The following is a 10,509-nucleotide window of genomic DNA, read 5'->3' as shown; positions in this document are numbered from 1 at the left end:
GACGGGGCCTTTCTGTGTGGAGTTTGCATGTTCTCCCTGTGTCTGCGTAGGTTTCCTCCGGGTACTCCGGTTTCCCCTACCACTAAAAACATGTACAATAGGCCAGGATGTATGAGAGTGTGTTTGAGAGTGCGCATGGGGGATGATGGATGGTAATTAAGCCTAAGGCTACAATCCGGTGTGGCTTGTTCATGAACTTGCACTGTCCCTACCAAATAAACCATAAATAAATAAATCAGAGTCACCGGTTTTCATGGGTTACACTGGTGTTAGCATAACATTAGCATTTAGCTTGCCTTCATACAGTGCCTCTCGAAAGTATTCATACACCTTGAACTTTTGCACACACAATGTTTACAACCCTAAACATGAAGATTTTATTTGGATTTTTTTACTGAACGTTCACACACAAGTAACAGACAAGTGTGAAGTGAAAGCAAAATGATCCATGATTCTGTTATTTTTTCCAAAAATAGAAAGGCGAAAAGTGGGGCGTGCATAAGTATTCATACAGCATTTTCTGAGTGCATTAAATTACCTTTATAACATTCCTCATGACTCCAGAATGTTCACACCTTGGCCTAGCGGTTAAATAGAGGCCACCTGTGTGTAATCTACTCTCAGTTTAATTTCAGCTGTTCTTTTAGGCCCTCAGAGCTATGGTTGGAGTGTATTGGTCACTAAACAACATCATGAAGGCCAAGGAGCACCAGAGAGGCCAGGGATAAAGCTGTGGAGAAGTTTAAAGTAGCGTTAAGTTATACACAGATTTCCCAAGATTTAAACATCTCCCGGAGCACTGTTCAATCCATCATTTGGAAATGGAAAGAGTATAGCACCCAGAGGTTCCGCTAGACTTTTTTTTTGTCGGCCACTTTGGCCGGCTGGGTCGTAAAATGTCGGCCATTCGCAAGAATTACCGGCCATTAAAAAATGTATACAAAATGAACGTGGCTGATTATCATCAACAATCTACATTTAGACAGAGCGCTACACAAGTGCTTTAGTGGATCCCAAAACACGGCTATTTCTAATTAAATACTGACGTGAGAAAAATGTAAGAAACAGCGAAAATCCAAACATGAAGTTGTTCGCGTGGAGACGGTGGAGCAGCAGATGTCATGCTGATATACACCACTCATATGCACTTCAACTCAGACAGAAAGTAGCCGATATCTATGTGCCTCACGCTGTCCTTATCAAGGTCTGACCAGCTGCTCAGCGAGGGCTGGGCTGTAGATGCCCTTCCGCGCTTTTACGTGGCTTCAGGTGTAAAATAGTGATTAAGTCCCTCACCACTGAAATATTGTGGAGAGACAAATCAACAGCACTAAAGTCACAACAGTCAGTCTCGAGCGATTCAAAACGGACCCAGCTCTGCCGCGCTGTAGAGCGGCTCCGAACACCGGTAACTGAGCCGAGGCGTCTGCACAGACTGACCGAGGGAAGCGCCTCCAAACCCGGCCACTCTCCCAGGAAGAGCCGCTGCGGGACAGCGCGTCAGTCTGACTGAACACACGCGCGTTTCAAGAATATCCTAATCAACCGTATTAGCTGCTGAGTTCTTAACACACTTATATAAAAGTAAATGTACCTGTAGTGTGCCGTTTTCTTGGAAAATGTGATGAAGCACAAAGAAAAAGCGTTACATATCCAGACAGCGATGATGGCGCTTCGACTGCGCTTTGTAAAACGGGCTAAAGGCGTAAATCGAAACTTTTTTGATAGAAATATTGAACCTTTTTTAATATTTAGGCCTGTCTCAAAAACACTTTGTTATGTTTGTCACTGACTTAGGTGACATGTTTAATATATTTTTCTATTTTTTATATTTGTTCTCACTTTTTTACTGTCGGCCAATTTGGCCGATGGAAATTATTTTTACTGGCCATTTGCTTTTCAAACCGGCCAAAAGCCGGCTAACGGAAACCCTGATAGCACCACTGTCAACTTACCAAGACACGGTCGTTCACCTAAACTAACAGACAGAACAAGGAGAGCACTGGTAAGAAATACAACCAAGTGCCCCAAGATAACGCTGGAGGAGCTGTGAAGTCCTGCCGCTGAGCTGGGGGAATCTGTACATGGGACAACTATAAGTCGTACTCTACACAAATCTGGCCTTCATGGACGAGTGGCAAGAAGAAAACCATTATTGAAAGGAGGCCATAAGAAATCCCGTTTGAAGTTTGCTAGAAGTCATATGGAGGACACAGCTCCATGTGGAAGAAGGTGCTTTGGTGAGATTTTGGCCCAAATGCAAAACTTTATGTATGGAGCAAACATGGCTCATCGTCCTGAGTGCACCGTCCCCAGTGTCAAATATGGTGGGGGAGCATCATGCTGTGGGGCTGCTTTTCCTCAGCGGGGACTGGGGAGATTGTAAGAATAGCTGGGAAGATGGATGGAGCCAAATACAGGGACAAAACCTGCTGAGTCAGCAAGAGAACTGAGGCTGGGGCGGAGATTCACCTTCAGCAGGACCATGACCCTAAACACAAAGCTAAATCTGCAATGGAATGGTTTAAAAAAATAATTAAAGATAAATAAATAAATGTATATATTGAAAATCTTTTACCCTGAAACCCTGTCCATTTGCTGCATTATTTGGAGTGACTCTGGATGCCCGTCTGACGAAGGCACAAGTCAGCTTGATAGCCTTTGGTGCACTGTTGGTGCATTGGAAAAATTGGAAGGATGCACATCCACCTGTATTTTGGCATTGGGTTAGGGATGTCATGTTCTATATACAGTTAGAAAAGATTAGATACACAACAAAAGGTTCTGTCCAAAAATGTTATGACATCTGGAGACCTTTCCTTGCTTGGTTTGGGGATTTGGATGTTAAAAAACCCCTCAATAAACACATCTTGATAATTAAAAAAAAAAAAAGAATCACAGAACTCTCTTGTTTGCATACTGGTGAATCCTACTATCAGTGCCATACGTTACCAGTCAGCTCTGCGGACGCACTTGTACAGTTTTCTTTATAATATTCTGTGTCTTGTTTTTTTTTAAATGTATATATAAACCTCGAGTCAAATACAGATGATGATAATGATGATGATGACACTGAATCCAAATTCTTGCACAGTTTGGGCTTTTTAAAGCCAATGTTATTATTTGCCATTTTTCAACTGGTTTTCAACTTTTGATTGGGACTGTATGTCGTTTTAGTGCTTGTGTGTTAGCTGGGACAATTGTGTTGGAGTAACGTGCCAGTTGTGCCTCGTAGTATACACTTTTTGAATTGTGTGCTATCGAGTAAAATAGCACACAATTCAAAAAAATGTGTCCAGAGTGCAAGAGTAGAGGGGAGTGACAGCAGCATCCTGTTTTTGAGAAATGTGGGCTGTGAATGGAATTCAGTGTCTTATCAGACGAGAAAAACAAACACACACAAAATCATAACTATTGTAAAAAGTCCTTTATGGAAGTTTTTTTTCAATTTAGAAGATTCCTTGATGTGCTAATCTGACAAAACCCTAATAATGATATCACTCGCATTATTTATTGATAGAGACGACTTGATTAAACACACTTTTGCTTCTTACAGTGATAACAGTGAAAGTTGGTATCTCAAAAAGAGAAGGATCCAGTCATGACTTATGATTGTTGCAAAAACACAGAATTTCAGCCAGCCGTCGTTAGGTCAAGACTGGTGAGACAGGATATTAGTTATTATGTTGGTGCAAATGGAGATAAATGCAGTCAAAGGTGGGTTAATTTTTTAACAGCATTTGAACACAACCTAGTCACAGAGAAAAAGGGTAAGAATGTTTCCTGAACCCATGTACAGGTGCTCGCCATATAATTAGAATATCATAAAAAAGTTCATTTATTTCTGTATTTTCTGCCTTTGTTGGTTATAATTTAGATGATTATGGCTTACAATCTATTTTCTAAATATTATATTATGTAGATTTTTAATTCCGGGTTTTTACAAGCTGAGCCACAATAATCAAAATGAAAACAAATAAAGGCTACATGTGTCACTTTGCATCCAATGAGTCTATCATATATCAGTTTCACAATTTAAATTGAATAACTGAAGTGAATGCACTTTTTCATCATATTCTAATTATTTGACGAGCACCTGTAAAATTTACAGTTACTTACTGGTAAAAGGATGAACTCCATTCTCAATACTTTGATTTAAACTGTTTTGTATTAAATTGACTGTATAAATCACTGCTCTTTTCTTTTGTCAGTCTAAGCAGGTGAGCATGGCTTTGGTAATTTCCCTTGTTTCAAAACATTTCATGTAAAAACTAGAGGTGGGCATAGATTATTTTTTAAAATCTAGATTAATCTCGATTAATTCTGAAATTAATCTAGATTAAAATGGCTCACTTGAATTCTGCCGAAGCCATTCAGAATATGTGTGCTACCCAAATAATAACTAAAAGTAACTCTTTGAGAACGAGTTTCTCAAGTCAGGCGGTGCGTTAGACCAGGGGCTCATCTCCTGTTTCCAAAATGCATCACAAACTGCATGAGAACATTCTACTGTGATAATTGGTGTTGAAAATAATTCATGTTCAAGAAGATGCACTTGTGTTTACTAACTGTTTATTCAGTTAAACATTAATTTTGAACTGTAGGCCGACATTAGAGGTCCTGATGAACTGTGTACAGTCAGTAGCTTTGTGTCAATCAATTTTCTGGTGACAAACTAAATCTCCTCTTCTGCAACTATGACCTGCTACAGAAAAAAGATCCGGGACTTTAATGGTGCTCTTATCGGTGCTTTAAAAGAAAAAAGAAAAACGTTAGATAGAGGCTACTGTATATAGGCAATGTAGCCTAGGCCAATATTTTTTATTACACATTTACTCTGCACTTGGACCTAATGTATTCCCAATTTGTGCAGACACTTAATATATGGGAGGTAAAATACAAGTATAGACCAAAATATAAAGTGTAATATTTTTTTTTTTTGTAAAATAATCTAGTAAGGAAAGGATTAAGTGTCATAGTTTGTTAATCAGGCTGTTGGTTAGATTTGGCTGGAGCTGACACGTGTGCGCGTTCACGCCACTGTGTGCGTCGTTTGCGGAACAGCCCGCAGCCGCTTCCGCCTCTTCTGCTCCTAAACTCAAAAATGCGCTCCACGCGCATTTTTCTCGTCTGCGGCTTGCGGTGCGAAGCCGATTTCTGTCCGAAAATGTATAAAACACATTATTACTAAATAAATAAAAGATTGTCCTTAATTGTATGATTATTTATATGAGTCTATACAAGTTTAAGATTATTATTATTATTTTTATTATGATAATTATTATTATTACGACTATAGTAGTAGTATTGGGTGCTTATTTCATAAAGAGAGAGGAATATTGCCTGACATATGGCAGTATAGCTACACCACTTTGTCATTTTTCCACATCAAGACTTTCCCTCAAGTCACTCTGCTGTTCTTTTTTGTGGCCTCGTCACTCGTGGCGCTTCTCAGCGCTCGCCTGCAGTGTACATGTATGCGCTCTGCGCGAAAGAGCTCGGCCGCTCAGGGCGCTCGGCTCTGAAAGGCGCGTGCAGTATATCACTGGCGTTACGGAGCGTGTCGTTCCCGTGCACACCTGTCTCACCGCGCGCACGGCTGCAGAGAGAGGCGCGGAGCGGGGCAGGTCCGACACCGCGCTCTCATGCGGGGCTTTCAGTGCTTAATTTAGCGCGGGTGATGCGACCTCGTTAGCCCGACTGTACTCACAGAATAAGTAAATAAACTCACTGTGGATCAGTCATAGAACTTGCTGCTCTTCGCCTCTTTATCCGATTCTCACTCGTCTGGTCATAGCGTCCATTTGGCAAAACTTAATCCATAACAAAAGTAGCTACAGCATCCGCGTGGCAGTTGTTTTGGATTCAGACGAATCACGTAACAGCGAGGCTGCGTGTGAGATGCGTAAGAAGTGCGGGAAAGGCGAGTTTTTCACAAATGCGCGGAAAAAACGGACAAATAATTAGCAGTCTGATACACTTTGCTTGCGCCAGAGGCCTCAGGCCGGACTACTTTAAGCCCTGCATAAAATATCACGGTGAAAGTCATCATAGCTTGCAGAGTATAGACCCAGCTCCCAACCCAGCTTTGAGAATAGATTAACGGCGATAATTTTTTTATCGCGCGCTAAGAGTCTCGCGTTAACGGCCCACCACTAGTAAAAACGTATTGATATTGTCTCAATATCCAATTTCTAGTCAGCAAGTAAGTAAGTACAGATTAATGACCTGGTATAGGATCACATCCCAACTATTGCTATCTCGAATAAACCCCCAAATATCATGTAAGCATTAAGTCACATGATCCAGGTGACAGTATTTGTAGAGTAACAATACTTTTCATAGCCTTTCTAAACCAGGGATAAAACAAGGCATAGATGAGTGGATTAAAGCAGGAGTTTAAATACATCAAAAAAGTCATCACATATTCAAGTGATGCCCCCACCATGTGACCTCCACTGAGCACAACAATATAGTACGGGCAATAACAGATTAGAAAGACCAGCACAAGAACGCCCAAGTTTCTGGCAGCTTTGATTTCAGATTTCTTTGACTTTGTGGATTGTAATGTGGCAGTTGCAACATGAGAACGCATGGCCCGGGCCTGGGAGACAGCCACCACAAACACTCTTGAATACAGGACTACAATGATACAGATAGGAATGAAAAACGTTAAAACTAGGTCAGCATCCCCCTCCACAACAGCCACACACTCTCCGTAGCAAGACCTGTATTTGCCTAAATTGATAAAGTTGTCGTGAAACATAACAAAAGAATAACAGGCGGCGTACACCCAGCATACAGAAATCATTATTCCGATGACTTTCAGTGACATTCTGATTTGATAGTGCATTGGGTAACAAATGGCCACATAGCGATCCACTGAAATCAGAACCATGCTTATGGTAGAGGCCATGAGGAAAGTAAAGGCTAGGGTAAAATAGAGAGCACATAACAGGTCGCCAAAGAGCCAACAACTTTTCCACATAAATGTGTCAGTCGGGATCACAACAAGACCAATAAAGAAGTCCGACACGGCCAGAGAGAGGAGGATGAAGTTAGTGGAGGAGTGGAGCTGTCTGCAAGAGAGAGGAAAGAAAATAACTTGTTTTCAATCTTAGCTTGAGTAAAAAATGCCTGTTAAATGTGACAGTACAAAAAAGACTTTGCCCATATAATAGCAAACATGCAACACAAAAGCATTGATAATTTTGTGACAATGACTTCACCTGAAGTGTGCTATGGAGATGATGACCAGCAGGTTGAGTGCGGTGGTGAGCAGTGAGAGGATGGAGAGCACAGCATAGACAGACACTGCCTCAGACATGTGGGTCTGAGGCTTTCTGCACGAGCTGTTGAGGAGAAGTGGGAAGCAAAGTTCTGACGCCTCATTGTCCATCATCTGAATCACAAGAGTCAGGGAGCAATAATATAATGCTGTCGTACTCATGTCCTCAGGGGAACAACATCTACAATACATAAGATCCCACTGGACAGTACCACCATGCGTTTACGTACTATTCACTCATTTATTTTCTTTTAGCTTCGGTCAAGTCAATTTATCCATTTTGAAAGCAATTAAATCTCATCTCATCTCTCTCATTCTTTTTTTAAATATTGTGGACTGTTTAATCCATCCAATTTTGATCAATAATTCTTAATCATTTATATTGTACATTCAAATGGTTTCCTTCCTTCCGGTTGCATCCCTCCATCACTCTCCACAAATGCTCGTGCCTCAATTCTCAGTCAAGTTCGTGTTTGTCAATGAAAACTAGGGATCTTATGTATTGGGTTTTGACTTAATATCCGCTTACTCTGAGACTCTTCTCTCTTTTTTATTGACAGAAGCAGAAAGTTTAATGCTTTCAGTTCTAACCTTCAATTAATGCCTATGTGTGATTTGACAACAGTCAATTGCTTGTGGTCTCCTTCTTTGGCCTACTTAATGGCCGCTTGTAGCAGAGATTAACAACGATGACGCTAGGGGCCGCCATTGCTGCAGTACATCCAGATAGTGGAGGCAGAACAAGCTAGTTTTACATTCCATAGCATTGGACTTTAGGCACGTTCTAAACAACTTTAAAGCCTGGTGCCTATTTTATAAAAACTTTCTGCAGCGAGATATTGCTCCCGTGATTAATGCTTAGCTAAAATTACAATTAAAGGAACCAGGCTGGTTTTCGCAAGAAACATTTTAGAAATCTCGTACTAATGAGGGCTGGACGGTTAGCATTAGAGCTGCGCGGCTACGACCGAACTCCATGTCACACAAGGGCCGAGTCTACAGTGACGATCCCACCCTTATGCCCTTTTAGGAACATGCTTCGTCAGAGCTGGGAGGAGAAGTCTGTAAATCCGCATGATTTCCCTCTTGAACGTGGTTATTTCGTCAAACGGGAACGAGTGAGTAATGACGGTCTGGAGTGTAGTGTGCCGCTTTAAGGACATGTAGTCAGTTTGGGACATCGACTGAAATGAAATAACTAAGATGTGCTTAAACTGCAGACTTTCAGCTTTAAATGGAGAGTGTTTACATCCCAATCATAAAAACGGTGTAGGAATTACAACCGTTTGTATGTGTGCCTCCCACTTTTTATGGGACCAAAAGTAATGGGACAAGTGACTGCTCAGCTGTCCCCATTGCCAGGTGTCTGCTCTTCCCTCATTATCCCATTTATAAAGGAACTGATGAGACGTCCAGAGTTCATTTCAAATGTGATATTTGCATTTTGGATATTGTTGCTCTTAATTATCAATATGAGATCCAAAGAGCTATCATTATCAAAGCCATTATCGAGCCATTATTAGGCTGAAAAATCAAAACAAACATGAGATAGCAAACATGTTAGGTGTCGCCAACTCAACAGTTTGGAACATTATAAAAGTGGCAGTACGGGCTGTAGGCGGGTCCTGCCACTTTAGTGCTGGGTTTTGATTGGCTGCCCATGCTAGCTGTCAACCCATAAAAGTGCTCTGTTGTAAGTCAATCTTTCCCTGACCTCTCACAAAAGTGAAATGTTATTCAATGGCCAAGTCAATTGCCTGACATGAATCCAATTGAGCCACATTTCACTTGCTGAAGACACAACTGAAGGGAAACTGCCAGAATAACAAGCAGGAACTGAAGACATTTACAGTAGAAGCCTGGGAGAGCAGCACCAGGGATGAAATCCAGGGTCTGGCGACGTCTATGCCTTCTAGACTTCAGGCTGTATATATATATATATATATATATATTTGTTACTTTGTCGTGCTGCAGCTCGGGCGGTCACAGAGGCAAAAACTGGGGTTTGGGAGGAGTTCAGAGAAGCCATGGAGGAGGACTATCGTTCGGCCTCGAAGAGATTCTGGCAAACCATAGCAAGCAGTGCTTCACCAACAGTGTGGGTCGGGAGCTGCTGACTTCGACTGGGGAGGTCGTCGGGCAGTGGAAGGAGTACTTCATGGATCTCCTCAATCCCACCGTCATGTCTTCCAATGAGGAAGCAGCTCCTCGGTGGCAGGGCTCCGGGGGTGGATGAGATTTGTCCTGAGTGCATGAAGTCTCTGGATGTTGTAGGACTGTCGTGGCTGACATGTCTCTGCAACATCAGGGACAGTGCCCTTGGATTGGCAGACCGGGGTGGTGGTCCCTCTCTTTAAGAAGGGGGATCGGAGGGTGTGTTCCAATTACAGAGGGATCACACTCCTCAGCCTCCCCGGTAAGGTCTACTCCAGGGTGCTGGAGAGGAGGATCCGGCCGATAGTCGAGGGTTCGTGGGAGTTCGACCAACCAGTCCACATGTGTTTTGTGGATCTGGAGAAAGCGTTCGACCGTGTCCCTTGTGGTGCCCTGTGGGGGGTGCTCCGGGAGTATGGGGTCCGGGGCCCTTTGCCAAGGGCTGTCCGTTCCCTGTATGACCGCAGAAGGAGCTTGGTTCGCATTGCCGGCAGTAAGTCAGACCTGTTCCCGGTGTGTGTTGGTCTCCGCCAGGGCTGCCCTTTGTTACCGGTTCTGTTCATTATCTTTATGGACAGAATTTCTAGGGGCAGCCAGGGGCCGGAGGGTGTCCGGTTTGGGAGCCTCAGGATCTCATCTCTGCTGTTTGCAGATGATGTTGTTCTGTTGGCTTCAACAAACCAGGACCTTCAGCACGCTCTGGGGCGGTTTGCAGCCGAGTGTGTAGCGGCCGGGATGAGGATCAGCACCTCCAAATCTGAGGCCATGGTTCTCCACCGGAAAAAGGTGGCTTCCCCTCTACAGGTCAGTGGGGAGTCCTTACCTCAAGTGGAGGAGTTCAAGTATCTCGGGGTCTTGTTCACGAGTGAGGGACGAATGGAGCGTGAGATCGACAGACGGATCGGTGCGGCGTCAGCAGTGATGCGGTCGCTGTATCGGTCTGTCGTGGTGAAGAGGGAGCTGAGTCGGGGCAAAGCTCTCGATTTACCGATCGATCTACGTTCCCACTCTCACCTATGGTCATGAGATTTGGGTAATGACCGAAAGGACGAGATCGCGAATACAAG

Source organism: Gobius niger (genome assembly GCF_951799975.1).
Source record: "Gobius niger genome assembly, chromosome: 9".
Taxonomy (NCBI): Eukaryota; Metazoa; Chordata; class Actinopteri; order Gobiiformes; family Gobiidae; genus Gobius; species Gobius niger.
Note: the sequence above shows the minus strand (reverse complement) of the source record.